At 41.5% G+C, this 22,301-nt stretch overlaps 1 long non-coding RNA gene across 2 annotated transcripts in view; it reads left to right on the plus strand.

The window, feature by feature from the left end:
- The first annotated feature begins 291 nt into the window (after nt 1–291).
- LOC140850748 (uncharacterized) overlaps nt 292–22,301 on the plus strand; it is a 32,246-nt gene continuing 10,236 nt past the window's right edge. Inside the window, exons 1-3 of one of the 2 annotated variants that reach the window (XR_012133811.1) lie at nt 292–551; nt 7,064–7,222; nt 8,513–8,665. This is a non-coding gene — a long non-coding RNA (uncharacterized lncRNA). Of the gene's footprint in view, nt 552–7,063; nt 7,223–8,512; nt 17,136–22,301 lie in introns of those variants that run through there. The other variant, XR_012133810.1, reaches the window with a different exon arrangement.

Here is a 22,301-nt window from a genome sequence, read left to right on the forward strand (position 1 = left end):
TTTGCTGCAAACCAGAATGCAAGTTCATCACGGAAGCTGGGGAGCTGAGTGGCTGCAGACACTGCTGGTGTGTAGAAGCTCTTTCAGCAGCATCCTGCTCTCTTTTTGCCGAGTACGTACTTTTCAGGGGGCAGCACCTGTAACTTTTTAGCCAAGAGCCTCAGGACTCGGTAGGGTGGGGCTCTGGAAGCCATTCTGTCAGGCACAGCAGGTTTTTAGTGCCCTGCTTCAGAGAACTCAGCACTTCCAAGGCCCACGCCCTCACCCTCCCACACTTTAAAATCCGGCCCTTTAAAATATCTCCCCAAAAAGTAGCAAGTGCTTCTTTCAACCATGTCTGCTGACATGATCTTTAATTTGGGAAAGAGGGCAAGGAGCTGTGTGGAAGCATCACTGTCTGGGATGTCAGAGACTCGGAAGAGCCCTAATTAAGGACTCAGAATGATTGACAGGTGGTGGAGGTTCATGAAAAGCACACTTGACATGCTGCGGAAGTCAATGTCTGAGTTGCAAAAAAATTGGCAATTGGAGACCTTGAAAAACCTTTGCAGGTAATACTATAATTTTGTTCCTTAGTTGGAGATTTGTAAGAATGCTCTGAAATGGCTGCCAAACAACTCAGCATTGATATGCTTTGACTCTCTTAAGTGGGGTGTAATGTAACTTAGTGGCAAGTTTATTATTTCAAATTTAATGGAATTTATTTTCTATATCACACAGTCTTGTTGAAGTGTGGTCTTTGAATGTATTCATTGGGGGTTAAGAATCTGAATAGGGAAGTCTGATTTGCTGCTGAGGATAATAATTGTTTAATGAGAAGGCAGCTCTCCAAAAGATGGAGGGATGGAAACAAAAAATAAATACGTACATGCTATATCCAACTCTACCATTTTGGGGTAAGAATGAGGCCACAGACCTTTTACTATTCAAATTATGTGACTGTGAAACCCGACCTACTAGCACAAAAACAGCCTTTCTCCCAGCCTCACTCAGGAGCCTCAGTCTTCCTGAGCCTGTGACCTCATCTCTAAAATGGGGATAATATGCATGCACTTCATAAGGTGTTGTTCTCTTTGGATGAGGAAAAACATGTGAAAACATTAGCAGAGTCGCTGCTGCATGGGAAGTGGTAACGAATGATACAATCTCTCTCAAGTACAGTGGGCCGGTTCTGGTTACATTGCAGATACAGAAAACCAGAGACTCAACTCCATCTCCAGGGGGACAGGATCTTTTAAGTCTTGTCACTTTGCTGCCTCAAGGTGCCCTTGGTGGTCCCAAGGGTCCCTGCAGTTCTCCCTGGTTTCAGTGGGAGAGGGGGGTTCAGAGATTGGGCAACAGCATGCTAGGTGTAGGGAATAGAGGAGAACCTCTCATCCCCATTGATATATTCAGCTATGGTTGTTGCATGACATTCTAAACCTGGGATTCAAATGCTACAGCTCTTTGCCAGACTGTCCAAAATGATGATCTATGCTGATGGAAGAATTCTTTATCTGTGTGGTTCAGTAAGGTAGCCACTGGCCACATGTGGTTATAGAGCAACTGACAACTTCTTACCCCCCCTGTCCCCACCTGTCCAGGCATATAACACAATGTTATATGTCAATTGAGATAGAACTGAGATATAACATTGTGTAAGTTTATGGTGTTACAATATAATGATTTGATACATGTATATATTGTGAACTGATTACTATGATAAAGTCTGTTAACATATTCATCACCTTACATAATTGCAAATTATTTTTGTGGTAAGAACACTTAAGATCTACTCTCCTAGCAACTTTCAAGTGTATGATACAGTACTGTTAACTAGAATCACCATGCTGAATATTAGATCATCTTATAACTGAGAGTTTGTACCTTTGACCTTTGTCTCCCCATTTCTCCCACTCTCCAGCCCATTCTACCCTCTGTTTCTATGATTTATTTTTTTAGATTCCACAGGTGAGATCATATTCTTCTTTCTCTTTGACTCATTTCATTTAGCATAATGCCCTCAAGTTTCATCCATGTTGTCACAAATAGCAGGATTTCCATCATTATTATGGACTGAATAATATTCTACTATATATCTATATGTCCATTTCTGTATCTATATCTACACCTGCATCACACTTTCTTTATCTAGTAATAATCCATCAACAGACACTTAGGTTGTTTTCATGTCTTGGCTATTGGGAATAATGCTGAATTGAACATGGGGGTGCAGTTATCTTTTCAAGATAGTGATTTCATTTCCTTTGAATATATACCCAGAAGTGAGATTGCTGGATCATATGGTATTTCTTTTTTCAGTTTATTGAACAACCTCTATAGTGCTGCCCATAGTGGATGCATGGATTTACATTCCCACCAACATTTCACAAGGGTTCCCTTTTCTCCACATCCTTGCCAACACTTGTATGTCTTGTATTTTTTTTTTTGTATTTTTGATAATATCCACAGGATCCACTCTGATGTTGGTGCTCTCCATTGCATTTTTCATTTCAGTTGTCATATTCTTCAGCTCCAGAACTTAAAAAAAGGATTTCTATCTCTTTGTTAAAGTTCTCATTCTTTTTTGGTGTTTTGTTTTCCTGATTATGTTGAATTGTCTTTTTGCTTTTCTTGCAGCTCTCTGAGCCTCCTTAAAACAACTATTTTGAACCCTTTATCAGACAAACCACAGCTCTCCATTTCTAAGGGGTGGGTTGGTGGAAAATCATTGTGATCCTTTTGTGATGTCCTGTTTCCTTGACTTTTCATGTCCCTTGAAGTCTTGCATTGCTGTCACCTCTGCCAGCCTTTACTAACTGGCTTTGGGAGAGAAATGCCTTCTGTCTTCCCTGTATGAAGTTTTCTCAGACCCTTCCTGTGGATATGTCTGCTGCACACTTCTTGTTGCTCCTCTGGGGAAATTCTTAAGACTGTATGCCTTCTCTGATCCTGCAAAACCAGTGGGAGACTACAGCCTCTTGTGGTTTGCTTTCCCTTGAGTGGGGCCCAATGCTCGAGATTGTATTGCTTCTCCCGATCCTGTACTTGGCTGTATTTCTGCATGTGCTCACTAGCCTTCTCAAAGGTTGTTTCTGCTGCTTCTGCAGGGGTGCACACACGGAGCCAGCCAAGGGCAGGGGTGTCTAAGGGTGGGAGCACTGGGGATGCTCATGGGTCAGTTGAGGGGTCCTGACCTGGGGAGCCTGGCAAGGGGTCCCCAGAAACTCCTGGGCGTGCTCCCTGATGGGATTTGCAAAGTGCTTAGTAGGCACCATGTCCCTTTGCTGGTCTCTGAGCATCTGGACTACTTACTCTTCTTCCAGCCACTGCCTGCCCTAGTATTGTAGCACACCTCAGTATTCCAGATAGGGCAAGAAATAAGGTCTTTTTTGACAGTGTCCTACATGACTAAAGCTGGGTGCTCATTCACATGCTCGTACTTTCCCCTGTGGGAGAAGTTATGGGCTGGGCCAGGAAGGTCTCTCTCTTGGTACTGGGCTGTGCCACCTTGGGAAGGTGTGACCTGGGTGAAGTCCTAGTCCCCCTCGGCTTGTCATCTCCTCTGCCCTTCCCCAGTCAAGCCCACTCTATCAAGATGTCCCCTTCAAAGTGCCAGCCAGCTCTAGTATCTGCAGACTTATTAGAAGGGGTTAGTAGAACTAAGGTCTCTGTTGATGCAGTGGATTCAGAGGTCGTAATTGACAGCTTCACTTCCCTGTGCTGTCACCCATTATAAATTTCCCTCACAGCCAGCCTTCAGTTGGTATAGATTGCTTACCTGGTGGGCTAACCTAGATGTTCATCCTGAGGATCTGAGCCCTGATCTGATTTACCCTTGTCCAGGATGGGTGTTGCAACTGTCCACTCACAGTATCACAGTTAATAAGAGCAACAAGAGATGCTTCAGTGAATCCCCTAGTCCAGACATGCTCCTCCATGCTCCCATTGTCTGTAGCAACCCTTGTTCTTTGTGGTAATCAGGTTAATTACTTCCTCCAAGATAGTATCTCCTTTCTCTACCTGTTGGTCTATAGGCAGGAGGAGCCTTAAATGACCAAGAAGTAATCTTAGCTTCAAACTCAGTGGAAGCTTTACTGCACCTTCTGATCTCCAACCCTGGAAACCAGGGTGTACAATTTGGAAGACCTTAGGTTTAAACGGTAAGGGAACAGAAATTCTATAAATAAGTCACTGTGAATATGGTAAAAGGGTCCCAAACTATTTCTACTTCTTAATTCCCTTACATGTTTATTGCAGCTATTATGTCAACTACTGGTCTGGCACATAAACAGCATATTAGAGGGTAGTGCTCTAACCGCACAGGATAGCATCCCTGAGTTGGTGCCTTAGCCGTACCTGTAACAAATCATTACACCATTCTATTAGGTGGTGGTAAGATCAGAATATTCCATGGCCATGCATACATTAGCTTGACTTCACCATAAATTGTGTCCCTTGGTCTGAGGCAGTGTTGTGCAGAATACCATGCAGATAGATCAGACATCCTGTAAACATTTGGATGGTGAGGCTCGCAGAGGCACTGTGGGTAAGAAGGCAAACCTATATCCAAAATATGTGCCAATTTTTCTATGGAAAAATCACAGACACCTCCAGGGTAGAAGTGGGCCCAAGCACACAAATGGCTGGCAGATCTCCTAAATGGATGGTGCTCTAGAGAGAGCTCTATGTCAGGCTTTTTTTGTCTGCATGTTGGCTTTAAACAGCTCAGTACTGGTTAGGGAAGCTGTCTTGTTGGGCCCACGGAGAGCTCATAGCCCTGCCAGAATGGAACATCTTTACTCGGCATTGGTGCTCTCTGCTCTGCTTTAATGTGGGAGATGCAAATATCTGCAGATTTCATAGGTTTATCCACATGCCTTTTCTCTGGACTTTCTTGTCTCTAAACTTTCATTCTTGCTTCTTCCTACTCCCTGAACAACTAGCCTGGGCATTTGTCACTGGCCAAAAGTACAAGTTTATCAAGTATATCTATATCAACTATATCTAGTACAACCATTGGGATTTGTATTCCCAGTTCTGCCAGGCAAGAGGATTTTGTCCTTCAGGGCCACTCCTGAGAGTTTAGGCAGAAGTAGCCATTAACAGCTGGCACCCACACACTGAACAAGCCATCTGTGAATGGGACCTGACAATCTTCCTTTTCCACTGGTGTGAGTTAAGGGGGAGATGCCAGTAAAATAAGGGTTAGGCGCCATGAGAGACAGAGTCAGCTGTCATATAATTTATTTCTGGCTTCAGAACTTACTTGAGCCTGATTCTGAATGTAAACTTTCTGCAGCGATGGATTCCCTCTACCACTGACCATATGGTTTGATTGATTTGTTCGTATCCACTTCATGGTGGGCAGCTCTGGTCACATATGCATTCAGTTTCTACCAGTGCCCTATAGTTCTCCAGGAGATTTTCGGGTTTTGGTTTTTTTTTTGTCACAGAAGGCATGGCATTGCTGCAGAAGCCTAGGTTCCAGACACCATCCTTATCTCCTAAGGATATCGTTCGCCCATTGTGCCCAAGTTTCAGGGCAGCTTATTCCACACTCTTGATGTGCTGCAGACATATATTTTTTGCTGGCCCTCACTCAAAACTGGCAGCTTTTTAACCACTTGATATATAAGTTGGAATGCTACTTTCAGCAGCTATATCTGTTGCCTTTAAATGCCAAAGAGATCCCGAAGCACTATGTCTTTTTCTTAGTTGTAGAGATGTGAGGGTGAGGGACCATGGTTTTCCAATATTCCAGCTTATTCAGGTTTCTATTCTCCAGTTCTTTCATTTTATTGGTTGTACAAGTTAAGCAATACTCTGGTCTGCTCTCCATCTGTCTTCCCTTCTTGCAACACTATGATTTCTGCAGATACCTGGTGTTCAAGACTTCCTCATTACTGCCTCAAGTCTTGCTGACAAGTAGATAATTACCTTGCCTCTGATAATTAAGCACTGCTGTTTGCTGTTCTAGAATCTTCTTAGTTCCACTGGTGCTATGGAGCCCAGCTCAATGGCAGATTCTTCTATTTGTAATACTGACCTCCAGAAGACAGCTAACCCAAGCTTTTCAAATGTTGCAAGGCCTGTCTCAGCAATGCATTTATAATAGCCACAAAGAAGGGAGTGTCCTCCGGACCCTCCTGGGGTATACTCGGTTGGTGTGTTTTCAAGTCTCACACAATATATCCATTCTGCCATCCTCCCCTCCATGAGCCTTTTGATCCTGTCAGCACTCTGCCAAGGCAGTTTCAGCGTCTCCACTTCATTTATTGGAGGTCATCATACTGTCAGTCTTCATGGAACCATCCCAGCAGTGTAATAGTATTGGCTCCAGGTGTCTTCCTGCTGGACTGGTGTACCCTGAGTTACATAAAGTGTTGTATGAACTTTTCACACCAGTGGTCTCTTTTTATAGAAATGAATATTGATGCCAAGTCACCTGGAAATTTATGGGGCTTTAATCTAATGACGGTACCCAGAAAGTTCACTTTCTAAGAAGCAGAAACTTTCCCCAGCTTATCAAAGAGATAAGATTTAACATCAGGTTAGCCTCAGCAGTCAATGGCTGGAGAGGGGAAACTACTTGTTCCTGCTACATTGGCTTATAGCAAGTCTCCCTGGAATACTGGAAATTGCAAGAAAAGTGGTCATACAATAGTCACCTCAGTCACCCACTCTATGTTATATGATCATTCCTGTGATTCATGTAGGGACAGGCACCTGAGAGCTTTAAAATGACTTATTGTTTTTATTAGATAACACATTGAAATGAAAATTACTTACTTTGAGAATCATGAATGAATGAAGGCTAGTAATTTGTATATAAATGGAGTCAAGTGGTTGTAAGCCACATTTCTTCCTTCCTTTACTTTCTGTCATAATCCTGAAAAATCAGCCTCAAGGGAGTTAAATTTTGATGCCTAGGTAAGTTAGTATTTTTGAGGGGTGATGATGAATTCTAATAAGGCACTTACTAACAGTGCCTGCACTGTTCTAAATGCTTTGCATATATAAAATATATTTGGTCCTTGCAATGCTGTCCAGTAGGTATAATATTCTTACCCTCTCTTTACAGACAATCCTTTGTTGATTACTTCTTGGAGCTAGCACCTACCAGGGAAATGAGAGGATTGCTGGGGGCCACGGCTCCCGCCCCAACGGCCCAGACGAGAAGTCCCATCAGAGCCCATCCTGAAGCTATGTCCACTGGGTCTCCTAAGCCATTGGATCAGAGGTTTGTTTCTCTCATTTATCTTTACCATGGATCTAAGCAAACAGTACTAAGTGGTGTGGATGCTTGTCTAGCAACCTATCTGTGGGAGATTAAGAGGGCCACAAATTAATCGATACTCCTCCTATTGAGGGGTGGAGTCTAATTCACCTCCCCTTGAATCTGAGCTGCCCTCAGTGATTTGTTTCACTATACAAGGTGTACAGGTGTTATTCTGAGACTTCTGAGGCTTGAACAAAAGAAACCTTGCAGCTTCACCTGGGCTCCAGAGAACCCCTGAGCCGCCATGTAAAAAATTTGACCACCCCAAGACTGCCATGCTGGAGAGGCAGTCCCAGCTGAGCCCAGCCCTCCAGCCAACGCCACCGAGGCAGCAGACCTGTGGGTGAAGCTGTCTTGAGCCCCTATAGAAGTCCGCCTGCCAGCTGGCTCCCACCAAGTGCCCTCTATTGAAAACCACATGGAAAAGAAGAATCACCCATCTGAGCCTTGCCTGAACTCCTGACCCATGCAATCATAAAACTGAATGAACAGTTGATGTTTTAAGCCACTTACTTCTTACTTATTTAGGATAGTTGTTACACAGCATTAGACAGCTGGCATACTCTCCAGTTTTGAAGAGCAGTGATGGTAGTGGGGGACAGTGATGGAGTGTGTAGTGGGGCAGAGGTGGGTTTGGGGGCATATGTATGTATGTACAGATATTGGAAATTTGTTATTATCTTTTTAACTGTGTTCACCACTGAGCTTATGGTAAATAAGCAGAGAGAATGCTGATAGCTTTCAGTTCCAGGCATGGGTCCTAGTTGAGGGTTGCTTGAACTTCCTTTCTTGGGGCCATGAAATTCCCCAATTCCCTTCTCTGCTTCAGGTGGCTTGAAGTGGACTCCTGGTAATGCATCCAAAAAAGCCTGAATTAAGACTCTGTAGGGTCCTGCCTGGTCCTCACGTCCTATGACTCAGAAGGCCGTGATTAAACCATGACATTGATTCCACAAGAAATAGCATTTGCTTTCCACTCTTGATGAGAAACCTCCAGCAGGGAAAAAGAACCACAGGATGCTGCCTCTTCATCTCTAATCTTTTCTAGAAAATCACCATATAAGCTAAGGTGTGTAGACCTAATTAAAGCAGTGATTTGTGATTGAAATCCATAATTACTCCTGGAGACAATGAAACCCAGTGATTACAAGCAGCCTCCTGGGTTCTCTGGATGCCTGGAAGTTATGTCTTTCATATCCTGCAAGGCAGTGCTTACATAAAGACTAATTATTCCCATATAATCACCCACAGAGACTTCCTGGCACATATCTAAAAAGGAAAATATCACCACTGCACAACAGGTAATGTGAGAAGAGCAGAATGGATGCAGTGGAAGAGAACAAGAGGCCTGAACTCTCCCCTGCTCAGAGCTGCATGTGGGAGCTGCACAGTCTGAAGCACAAGGCATGGTTTGCATGGCTCAGGGAACAGCTCGTTTAACTTCTTTGTGCCTCATTTTACTGTTCTATAGAATAAGTTTAATAATAGTGCTCATCTCATAGTGTGATTGGGACAGGAGTACATGACCTAGTATGTGCAAAGCATTCAGATCTCTATTTGGTACCTAGAAAAAGAATTAAACATTTGTCATCACTGTACTCATGGTAGTTATGTCCAAATCAAAGACTGAGTGACATGATTTTGCCTACAGCTGTGGACCAGAGTTGATTAGGCTTCCACATGTCCAGAGCACCCAGAAGTATGAGGACTGAGGGGATGATAAATGCTGTGAATGAGCCGTTCTGCAAACACGCTGATTCCCTGTGTGGGACCTCATGCTGTTGTCTAATGAGATTCCTCTGCTCTAGGAGAAGGGAGGGAAGAGGTCACAAGGCTGAGGACTAGGACACTGGGTTTGGATCCTGGCTTTGCTGTGAATCAGCCAAGAGTCTTGAAATTACTCACTCCAAGCCTTTGGGCCTCTGCTCCTTTTCTGTACAATAAGATGTGAAGGTGTCTTCCTACTTAAGTACCAATGCTTTGAGACGGTCTTTTCTTTCTTCTCTCTTTTTAAAGCTACTTACTATTTAACTATCGTATGTTTCAGTTATTTGTCTCAAAAATTTAGCTTGAATCAGTTCACTTCTTTCTATCTCTGCTGCCACACTCTTTGTCCAGGCCCTGTGGTACCCCACCCGGGTCACTGCTGCGGCCTCCTAACTGACCCTGCCCTCCTCCCTCCAAGCTCCTTCCAAATAGCACCTAGGGCAATCTGCTTCAACATGCCACTCTCCAGCTTTAAGCCCTCAGTATCTTCTCTTTATATTTAGAATAAAATCAAATTGAATTTTTAAAATAAGATATAAAACACCTTCTATCTGTAAGGCACTACATGATCTGGTTCCTGCCTACATCTCTTCATCTGATGTCATGTACTCCCTCTTTCACTGTATCTCACCCTGCAGATGATCCCACATGTCCTTCAGAGTATGCAGCAGTCAGCCTGAACCCAGGCCTTCCCTGGTTCTCGATGACTGTGTCTGAGGGAGACCTGAACTTGGTCTAGGTCATCATTTCAGTTTGTATTTCCTGTTGGCTATTTGAAGAACCAGTTTTGATGGCCAACTGGATCACTTTCATTTCCTGGCCTGGTAGCCTATGAAAACAGCCAGGGGTGGGGGGCATGTTTTGTAACGTGGTTCCCAGGAGCCCACTCTGTGAATGGAGGGACTAAGAAGGGTCGTGCCCTGGAAAGACATCCCTCAAAGTGTTAATATAGTCCTATATCAAACTCACCTGGCCAAATTACTGAAACACCCTAGAGAGACACTGAGGTGATCTGCTCTGTCAGAAACACTGCTCCACCTTGTCTGCTCTCATCTTAGGGCCTCTGTCTGTGCTGCTTTCCCTGCCTAGAATGTGAGCCTGGCCTTCCTTCACATCTCCCAGCATGTCTGTTGGTCAGGAAGACATCTCCCATTTGTACACGATCTCAAGCCCCTCTCTGGTCCTTTCTCCTAGCCTGTGCTTGAGAACTTACTTATATTTAGAGTATCATGAATTAATCCCAAAGCTTGCAAGGACCTCATGTTGTGGGCTGATGAGGCTCCTTGCTTCACTGGGGAGATTATGGTCATTTATACTCAGTGGGGGCACTGTAACCGGGAGTGGTTGAATCAAGAGCTTGAGCCTATAAAGCTAGTCAGTGTCAGAGCATGAGTTAGAACCTGGCCTTCTGATTCAAAGTCCGTGCATTTGTCTTTAGTTCATGAATTTAAGTCCCAGCAGGGCTTATGTACTGTGATAGTAATAGCTGACATTGGAACATTTATTTAGAGTTATCAACACTGTGGATGTGTGGAAAGACTCTGAGTCTTTCTTTGGTTAAGAGGATTGTCTGAGGCCATACGCCTTGGATGCGTGGAATGGTCACTCAGTGAAGATGATGGGAAAACAGAATTATTAACGTGAGTCCCCCTCCTAAGTCCTCCCAACTGAAGAGGAGGAGTACAGGCAGGGAGGACAGCAGCTGTCCTCACAGGAAACCCATTGAGGAGACAAGCTTTACTCCCCAGGAGACTGTGTGTGGAGCAGAGAATCTGGGATCTCGAGTGTGTTGTGCGGCAGAGTATGTGCTGCAGAAGTGTTGGCAGAGGGCAGGAATTTTTCAGAGTGCTTGGGAAAAGGGGTGTAGGAGTAGTTGTAGTTTTTAGGAGCAGTTATGATCCTGCAAGTCTAGCGCATCTCTTCTCTGGGGTTGAGGAGAAAGAAGGCTGAGAGGGATGAGGGAGGAAAGGGAGAGTGGGTGGTGAGGAGTTGCCTGTAAAATGCTTCTTTAGTTCTTGGGAGGGAGGTGGCGGCTAACTTGAGGGAGTAGCAGGGTAAGATTAGGGGGCCTTTAGGATTCCATCCACAGTTGCGATGCCCATTGTGGGCAGCTGGGTTGGGCCTGGCTAGGGTACAGGCCAAGAGGTCAGGAGCTCTGCTCAGGTCCCTGGGTGCAGCAGCGCAGCACAGAGCCCACCAAGGCAGCCAGAGAAGAATGTGAGTGTGGATGGGGTTGGTGAGCACTGAGGGCCAGATGGGGCAAATGAGCTCCCTTATCCATTTCAAGAGCAGGACCATGGCCAAGAGCAAATACTATACGTGGTCTGTGGCAACAGAAAGCAGGTGGGAGTGAAGTGAGAAGGTCCTGAGGGACTGTTGGGCACAGTGTTAAAGGAAAGGTCTGTGGTTTGCCCTTCCTGGCCTGCAGTTGCCAAGATATTAAGTCTGGCTGGCTTAAAGGGACCAGATCTATGCACCCAGGCCAGGGTTGAAGAATGTGATTCAGGCTGGCTGGGAGAACCAGCAGAAAGGGAAAGGGAGCAGCGAGGAAGAAGGGAGTTTCTGCTGAGAGAGGTACATTTTGAGTTGTAGAGCAGTGACAATGAGAGAATTCATATCAGATGCATTAGATTTTCCCCATTGCGCTGTGAGGCCACTAGCAGGAAAAGAGAAGGCGCACACAGTAGGCACTGCATTAATGTTTGCTGACTGAATAAATATGGTAATTTACTAAGGAAATCCACAGCTTTTTTCAGTTTTGTACATTACCTGTAAGATTATCTTGCTTTAGTTTTACAAAGGACATTTTCCTATTATGTCAACCTACATAAAAATCAAAGGTTGTTTTGATTAGTCCAAAATAACCTAAGTTTGCCTCTCTTAAAATAAAAGTTTCACAGATAACTGATGTATAAAGCTTTATGTTCAAATAAGTGTATAGGGTAAAAGTTGAATGATTTATAAAAAAATTCAGACTGTCAAGGTGAAACCTCATTTGGGACCTACGAGAGATCTGAGAGATCAAGCGACCTGCCCAAGTTCAAAGCCAGCTAATAGAACTGATGAGAACCCAAGTCTTTTGACTTCTCACATGGAATCACGTCAGCTTGGCATCCACATATCAGCCCAGAAACCAAGGGGATACTGACCTGTAACCATGCATTCCCACAGTCCAAAACCTCCTGCAACTAGATGTTATTTCTTGTGTGGACATCCACACAAGCTTCTAGAAAGAAGACCCTTAGATTTCATCAGATTCTGAAAAGGTCTGTGGAGCAATTACTTTAATTTACCACTACTTGTGTTTCCTTTCATGTACACTCCTTACATAATGGCTGGCAATGAGTGTTTATGAAATGCTAGCCTTTATTTAAAATATCTCAACTTTCAGCTATTTGCTGTGACTAGTTTCATCTTATAAGCTTCAGAGAAATCTGAAGCTTAGTGAGGTGAATAACTTGCTGTTAGTCCAAAATCATTAAGCAGCTGAGTCAGGATTCAAACTCAATTGTTTTAACCCTAGAATCCTTTGTTTATTAATTATGTTATGTTGCTTCCCTAAAATTACTAAAAAGGATTTCCAAGAAGAAAAACTGCATCAGATTTTAAAGAATTATGACCTCAAGATATTTTTTTCTTTTGCAAAAAAAATCCAAAAACCAAGCCGCAAATGAACAACCACTTTTTTTTATCTCAAAGTTTCTTTGAACTCTAGGCTTTTGCACAATCATTAATTCAACAACTTACTGAGAATGTACTATGAGGCAACATGGTGCTTGTTACTGGAGATGACAGGAGCAAGATATGATCCCTATTTGCATGTTTGAAGGAAACATACGCACAACCAAATAATCCAAGCTTTAAAAAATACTTTTCTGTGAATTTTTTTTGAACTTCCTACATGCATTGTTTTTCAAACCTGGAGGTAAAAATGAGGTGGTTATTTTTAAAAAGAGTTAGTTCTACTGCTTTCTCTTTACCTCTTTCAGATGAAAGTAGCATTCGTGAGAGTTTAAGGTCTCTGCAAAAATGTTTAGTGGATATCCACTGAAGTAAGGTATGTGCCAAGTTTTTACCTTTGATTGATTTCTTCGAGAACCCTGACAAATATTCATTGGTCCTGGAATCAAAAATCCCTAATCCTTATATGACATCTTATATAACATCCTTATATGACTTATATGACTATCCTTAAATGACATCTGGGAAGAGGAAGACACTCTTAGCTCTGTTTGCACACCACTGATTTTTCTCTCTGAATGTGTAGAAAACTAACACACTTGTAACTGTCTATCAGAAACCTGGTCTATTTTAGCTGTAAATCTGATATTGCTTGAGGTAAAATATTAACCCCTTACCTCTACCAATATATTTCTGAGACCTTTATGTAAATGAATGGAGGAAAGATGATTCACTTTTAGAAATACTAACTTGAATATTTCTCATTCCATGTTTTTTTAGTTACAGCACAATAATTCAGCAAGTCAAACTGGATTTAAAATAATTAATAAAAGTAAACAAGATTTATAGTAATAAATAGAAGTAAAGAGTATTTTGAAGAAGATGATGATAGTTACATTTCCTCAAACTTAAGGCATCCTTATTGGCAGAGAACTTCTGAGTGTGAAGTTGGTTAGGAAAACTCAGGGATGAGAAGGGGCAGCACACATCTTTTCAGTGGATAGCAATGAGGAGCACCTGCTGGCTGACCACAATGGGCTCCTGGTGCACTCTGACTAGCGGAGAAGTGGGGGTGGGCTTGCTATGTAATGACCCTTTTTTGGATATGCAAAGTGAATCAGATGGACTAGGTCTGTACTCCACTTCTGTGAACAGACTGTATAACTAGAGAGCCCCTAGAATCAGGGAAACTCTACCTCTACCTACAGGTCTTTACAGGGATTCAGGTCAGACACTGGGGAGTGTGGCATCCTCTTCTGAAGCTAGTAAAATAGCCTGAGAGTTTCCCCAGCCCCATCCTTGCCTGAACCTTGCTTTGTGGTGCACACATGGTTTGTTCTGAGGTGTTTATGTGGCCAACTGTCCTTACATGACATCTGGGAGGAGGAAGACACTCAGCCCTTGCATACAGGTGGCTTTTCTCGCTGAATGTCTGGAAAGCTAACATGCCTCTAACTGCCTATCAGAAATGTAGGCTATTTTAACTGCAAATCTTATATTGCTTGAGGCAAAATATCACCCCCACACCTCTACCAATATTTTTCTGAGATCTATGTAAATGAGTGGAGGAAAGGTGATTCACTTTATACAAATTCAATTTACAGACCAAATTTTCAGAAATTGAAGGTCTACTTATTCATGTCTGTGCCATTCTTTATGCATTAGAGTGGACTGCAAAAGTTCTTCTAGAAGGATGGGAACCCATCAGTGGTTATTGGAGTGGGTGTATCAATCTGATGACCACCTTGAGTTCTTGTCATGAGCTGAGGCATTAAAGGCTTAGTATAATATATAATAATATATGACATATAAAACCTTGCCACTAAGAGAACAGATAATGCTCTTTTCTCATGATTTTCCAAGGGCATAGGCAGCCCGATTGCTGTCTTTCACCAACTCCTCAGTGGAGATGAGAAGGGTTTCCATCTCCCGCTGTGGATTTGGTTTCAACTTTGTTCAATACCTAAAATCTCTTTCAAATCAAGATTATTTGAACAATTCCCCTTCCTTATGACTCTTATAATTTTTGCTCATGAATCTTGCCTAAGTACAGTATTCTGAGAAGATCCAAGTTGCTCTGAATTAATTTTTTTGTTGAAATAGGATTTATATATCATAAAATTCACCCATCTAAATTGAGTTTTAACTACAATACCCTGGTCTTTAGTATATATTCGCAAGATTGTGCCACCACCACCACTATCTAATTCCAGAATATTTTTATTACCCCAAAAGGAAGCCGTATACCAATTAGCATCTCTCCATTCTCCATTCCCCCCAGGCCCTGTCAACCACTAATGTAATTTCTGTCTCTATGAAACTCTAGATTAATTTTTTATCTATAATTTTAAAAGACAAAACAGCTGAAAAAGAGCTGAAATCAGCTTTGGGTTTAGTTCTTGTGCATAGTGACATTTTAGAGAAATAAGGTTACTCGCAGGTGCTGAAAGTAGAAATGAAAAGCAGAGAATTTAATTATCAAGTATGTCACAATGGAGTTAGAATAGAGTGGTATGTTTATAGTAAAGAGAGAAACAACCTACTGTTTACATTATAATTCTTGCTATTTTTTCCAGTTCATTAAATAATGTACTAAAAGTTCATCAATTTGGAGCCATCTAATTCAGGATCTTTTGTAATTTAGCAGCATTGAGTGGAGCTAAAACTTACTTGCAAACTTGGAAGAGAGGGTTTGTCAAGTAAATTTATAATTTAAACAAGATTGCAGGAGTATAGGGTATCTTATTAAGCAAAGGAAATTATTTTAATATTTTTAGAAGAACCTATGCACTATTTTTTGAGGTATAATTGATACACAGCATTATATTAGTTTTAGGTGTACAACATAAAGATTTGTTATTTGCATATGCTGAAATGGATCACCACAGTAAGTCTAACATCTGTCACCATATTTTGTCATAGAAATGTTTTTCTTGTGATGAGAACTTTTAAGATTTACTCTTAGCAACTTTCAGTTATACAATTCAATATTATTAACTATAATTGCTGTGTTGTACATGACCTCCCCATGGTTTATTTATTTTATAACTCGGAGTTAGTACCTTTTGACTTCCTTCACCTGTCTCACCCATCTTCCACCTGCCACTTCTGGCAATCACCAATCTGTTCTCTGTATCTACAAACTTTTTCAGATTTCATATATAAGTGAGATCATATGACGAGTAAGAAAAAATTATTATCTTCTTCTGTCTGACTTATTTCTCTTAGTATAAAGACCTCAAGTTCCATCCAAGTTGTCACAAATGGCAAGATTTCAATATTTTTATGGCCGAATAATATTCCACTGCATGTGCGTGTGTGCGCGCACACACACACACACACACACACACACCGACACACACATACATGCACACATTTTTTTTATCCAGTCTTCCACTGATGGACACTTAAGTGTTTCTGTATCTTGGTTATTATAAGTAATGCTGCAATAAACATGTTTTTTTCAAGTTAGTGTGTTCATTTTCTTCAGAAAAATATCCAGAAATGGAATTGCTGGGTCACATGGTAGTTCTATTTTTAATTTTTCAAGGAACCCCATTCTGGTTTCTGTAGTGGATGAACCAATTCACATTTCCACCAACAGTGCACAAGGGTTACCTTTTCTCCATATCCTCACCGATCCTTTTTATTTCTTATCTTTTTGATAACAGCCATTCTATTAGATGCAAGATGATGTGTCATTGTTGTTTTTATTTGTGTTTTCCTGATGATTAATGATGTTGAGTCAAATGTCCAATCTCTCAATTCGAGAAGTGCCTTGTCTGGCAAGGCTTGGCTTGACAACATTTTGTGAGTTGTTAATTTTTATGTTGTAAAATAAAGTAACTCCTTGATCTGGCAACCCAATAACCTGAGGGTGGACTATCAATCAACACATATACGATAAGGACAAAAGCAGGCAAAGCCATCTGTAGTGAGATGGAACTATTCCCAGATCAATAAAACCTGACTAGTACTTGATTTAAGCTATTAATATATCTGAAGGAAAAAATATCCTTCATAGGAAGAGATGGTTGGCCATGGGAGCAAGGAAAAGGGAACTTCTCAGAGGCCAATGGAGGCAGTGTCATTCAAGTCCCAATTAGAAGTTGCCCAACCCCATGGACACAGTCTGTCCTGTCCAGGAGGGGTAGATACAGCAGAGACTGATGCTGTCCAACATCTGAGTCATAGAGCTAACTCCCAAGGTCTAATTCCATGTTTGCCAAGTTGTCTTCCTCCTAATTATAATTTGGGTTCCTTTGCAGATTTTACCTATAGGGAATAAAGCCTGGCCAGATCACTCCAGTATCTTGGCAGAAATATTTATTGTTATAAATAATTGGCCATTCACACTGTGAAACTATTGATTCATTTCATATTGTGAAATGTACGATTTCATTCTGTGAATAAATTTTAATGTATACTTCTCTGGGTTACGCATCATTCCAAGACCCCTTGAACTCGAGACTACAACTGTCACATGGAATTTTTGAGCTGAGAGGGCAGAGGGCTAGACTCTGGAACCTGAGCATGATCCTGTCACTGACAGTAATTCCATGACTTCCTGTTAGACTTGAATGATTCTTAAAAGTGATCAGGCTGCATTTTACAAATGCAAAAGTATTTACTCACTAATCTCATCCCATTTTTATTTACATTTCCTCTCCAAGATAGGCAAATACATTTACTCCCATTTTTCAGGTAGGAGAGTTGAGAAATGAAGGTTTTTCCAGGGCCAATTAATTAAATTTCTTACTAATTTGTATGCTTTTGAAATCAGGGAGTATATATCTATGTTATATCTGTATTTTCTCAAGTTACTGACAAGGATTCTTGATGTTGAGCTCCAGTTAGAGGTAAATAATTGAGAGGGTGAATCCAGGAAAGTGTTTTGAGTCTAATTTAAATGGGCTAATACTCATAATTTTCCTTATTTGAAGCCTGGTTTCTCTTAGACTCGATTTAATTTGGCCTCTTTTGACCTCCTGGAATGAGTCCTTAGTGTGACACTTTTGTTGGGGTCCCAGTGAAAGTTCTGCCAGAATGCTGTGGGTGGGTTTGGTATTTCAGATCAAGACCCATAAAAAAATCCATGCTCAGTGACTCTATAATCTTCTTGTTGGAATTTAAGCAAAGAAAGTAATTCAGAAGAGGGAAAATATTCATTGTGAAAGGTTCATTGTGACATTATTCACAATATAAAACAAATCTGAATCTATTTACAGGTCCCAAAACATGGCCAAGAAAATTATGCCATGTCTCATAGGCTATTGAATAGCTATAAATTAACTATGAATATTATGTAGCAACATGGAAGTATGGAAGAATGCTTACAAAATATTTTAAGATAAAAAATGCAGAGAAGGAGCCAAGATGGTGGCGTGAGTAGGGCAGCAGAAATCTCCTCCCAAAACCATATATATTTTTGAAAATAGAACAATACAACTATTCCTAAAAGAGAGACCAGAGGATACAGTACAACAGCCAGACTACATCAACATTTGCGATAACTCAGCACCTCATGAAGGGCGTAAGATACAAGCTGCAGCCAGGTGGGACCTAAGTGCTCCCCCCAACCCAGCTCCCCAGCAGGAAGAAAGGAGTCAGAGTGGGGAGGGAGTGGAAGTGCAAGACTGCTAAATAACCAGCCCTAGTAATCTGCACCAGGAGCACAGACACACATTGCACAGTGTGCTGGATATTAGAGAAATGGAAAAGTAAAATCTGCGAGCGGGTCCCCACAGCCAGCTCCCCTGGGAAAAAAGAAAAGCGAGTGCTTTTTGAAAGTCTTAAAGGGATAGGGGCTTCACAGCTGGATGGAAGCATCCTGGCACACTCAGCCCAGCAGCTGGGAATCCCGGGGAACTTCAGATACCCCAGCCCCCAGGGAGAAAATGCAACCCTGAGGCCCTTCACGGCAATAAACAGCCTGCCAGTCATTCCCCCTCCTGCTCAGCCCCACCGCAGCAGCTGAGAAGCTGGGGAGTGGCTGCATCCACAGCAACCAACCAGAATCTCCTCCCAGTGTACAACCGGGCAGACCCAGAGGCTGCTGCTGATGTGCAACTGCCTGACACAGGCAGAGGGAACCAGGACAAGGTGCAAAGGGGCACTGTTCTCACAGGACAGCACACCCGGCATGCCTGCCACTCCCCGCAGGGCTCTGGGCTACCCTGAGGTGATCCTGCCCACAGCAGCTTAGGGGATTAATCCAGAGGCTGTACCAGGTGTGCAGGTAACCAACGCAGGCAGTAGAGAAGGGCACGGTGACCAGGAAAGGACTTTGTTCTCCCAGCCAACATATGCCCTACCTGCCTACAACTACCTTTATCACTGGGAAAAGGCAGAAGGATTTGGTCAAGTCCAGAATTGCCCAGACAACCCTTGAGAGAGGGCCTGGGGAGATATATTTAACCAGTCTTCCTGAAAAAGAATTCAAAATGAAAGTCATAACCATGCTGATGGACCTGCAGAGAAATATGCAAGAGCTAAAGGATCAAGTTGGGAGGGAGAATACAGAAGCAAAACAATCTATGGAAGGACCTAAGAGCAGATGGATGAGGTGCAAGAGGCCGTTAATGGAATACAAATCATACAACAAGAACACAGAGAAGCTGAGGCAGAGAGAGATAAAATGATCTCCAAGAATGAAAGAATATTAAGAGAAGTGTGTGATCAACAAAACTGGAACAATATTTGCATTATAGTGGTACCAGAAGAAGAAGAGAGAAAAAGGGATAGAAAGTGTCTTTGAAGAAATAACAACTGAAAACTTCCTCAAACTGGTGGAGGAAATAGTCACTCAAACCATGGAAGCCCACAGAACTCCCAACACAAGAGACCCAAGGAGGACAACACCAAGACATATAATAATTAAAATGGCAAAGATCAAAGACAAGGACAGAGTATTAAAGGCAGCCAGAGAGAGAAAAAAGATCACCTACAAAGGAAAACCCATCACGCTATCATTATACTTCTCAACAAAAACCTTACAGGCCAGAAGAGAATGGCATGACATATTTAATGCAATAAAACAGAAGGGCCTTGAACCAAGAATACTGTATCCAGCATGACTATCATTTAAATATGAAGGAGGGATTAAACAAATCCCAGACAAACAAAAGTTGAGAGAATCTGCCTCCCACAAACCACCCATACAGGATATTTAAAAGGGACTGCTCTAGATGAAAGCACTCCTAAAGTTAAATAGATGCCTACAGAGAAAATAAAATCACAGCAAAGAAAGGAGACCAACCAAATACTAACTAAAGGCAAAAAATAAAATCAACTACTCACAAAAGCAGTCAAAAGAAACACAAAAGAACACAGAATAAAACACCTAACATATAAAGAATGGAGGAGGAGAAATAAGAAGGGAGAGAAATAAAGAATCATCAGACTGAGTCTGTAATGGCTTAATAAGAGAGTTAAATTAGATGGTCAAATAGTAAAGATGTTACCCTTGAACCTTTGGTAACCATGAATCTAAAACCTGCAATGGCAATAAGTATGTATCTTTCAATAATCACCCTAAATGTAAATGGACTGAATGCACCAATCAAAAGACACAGAGTAATAGAATGAATAAAAAAGCAAGATCCATCCATATGCTGCTTACAAGAGACTCACCTCAAACCCAAAGACATACACAAACTAAAAGTCAAGGGATGGAAAAAGCTTTCCATGCAAACAATAGGGAGAAAAAAGCAGGTGCTGCAGTACTTGTATCAGACAAAATAGACTTCAAAGCAAAGAAACAAAAGATAAAGAAGGACATTACATAATGATAAAGGAGTCAGTCCAACAAAAGGATATAACCATTATAAATATATATGCACCCAATACAGGAGCACCGACATATGTGAAAAAAATACTAACAGAACAAAAGGAGGAAATAGAATTCAGTGCATTCATTCTAGGAGACTTCAACACACCACTCACTCCAAAGGACAGATCCACCAGACAGAAAATAAGTAAGGACACAGAGGCACTGAACAACACACTAGAACAGATGGACTTAGCAGACATCTACAGCACTCTACACCCAAAAGCAGTAGGATATACATTATTCTCAAGTGCACATGGAACATTCTCCAGAATAGACCACATACTGGGCCACAAAATGAGCCTCAGTAAATTCAAAAAGAGTGAAATTCTACCACCCAACTTCTCAGACCACAAAGGTATAAAACTAGAAATAAATTGTACAAAGAAAACAAAAAAGCTCACAAACACATGGAGGCTTAACAACATGCTCCTAAATAATCAATGGATCAGTGACCAAAAAAAAAACAGAGATCAAGCAATATATGGAGAAAAATGACAACAAGAGCACAAAGCTCCAACTTCTGTGAGACGCAGTGAAGGCAGTTCTAATAGGAAAATATATTGCAGTACATGCCTATTTAAAGAAGGAAAAACAGTCCCAAACAAATAGTCTAAAGTCACAATTATTGAAACTGGAAAAAGAAGAACACATGAGGCCCAAAGTCAGCAGAAGGAGGGACATAATAAAGATCAGAGAAGAAATAAATAAAATTGAGAAGAATAAAATAATAGAAAAAAAATCAATGAAACCAAGACCTGGTTCTTTGAGAAAATAAACAAAATAGATAAGCCCCTAGTCAGAATTATTAAGAGAAAAAGAGAATCTACACACATCAGTAGAATCAGAAATGGGAAAGGAAAAATCACAATGGGACCCACACAAATACAAAAAATTATTAGAAAATACTATGAAAATTTATATGCTAACAAGCTGGAAAACCTAGAAGAAATGGATAACTTCCTAGAAAAATACAACCTTCCAAGACTGACCAAGGAAGAAACAGAAAATCTCAACAGACCAATTAACAGCAAAAAAATTGGTAATCAAAAAACTGTGCAAAAACAAAACCCCTGGACCGGGTGGATTCACCGCTGAATTTTATCGGACATATAGAGAAGACATAATACCCATTCTCCTTAAAGTTTTCCAAGAAATAGAAGAGGAGGGAATACTTCCAAATTCATTCTATGAAGCCAGCATCACTCTAATACCAAAACCAGGGAAAGACCCCACAAAAGAAGAAAATTACAGACCAATATCCCTGATGAACACAGCTGCAAAAATACTCAACAAAATATTAGCAAACCGTATTCAAAAATACATCAAGAGGATCATACACCATGGTCAAGTGGGATTCAACTCAGGGATGCAAAGATTGTACAACATTTGAAAATCCATGAACATCATCCACCACATTACCAAAAAGGACAGAAACCATATGATCATCTCAATAGATGCTGAAAAAGCATTTGACAAAATTCAACATCCATTCATGATAAAAACTCTCAACAAAATGGGTATAGAGGGAAAGTTCCTTAACATAATAAAGGCCATATATGACAAACCCACAGCCAACATCATACTTAACAGCGAGAAGGTGAAAGCTTTTTCTCTAAGATCAGGAACATGACAAGGATGCCCACTCTCCCCACTGTTATTCAGTATAGTACTGGAGGTCCTAGCCAAGGCAATCAGACAAAACAAAGAAATACAAGGTATCCAGATGGGTAAAAAAGAAGTCAAACTGTCACTGTTTGCAGA

Source organism: Manis javanica, chromosome 8 (assembly GCF_040802235.1).
Source record: "Manis javanica isolate MJ-LG chromosome 8, MJ_LKY, whole genome shotgun sequence".
Taxonomy (NCBI): Eukaryota; Metazoa; Chordata; class Mammalia; order Pholidota; family Manidae; genus Manis; species Manis javanica.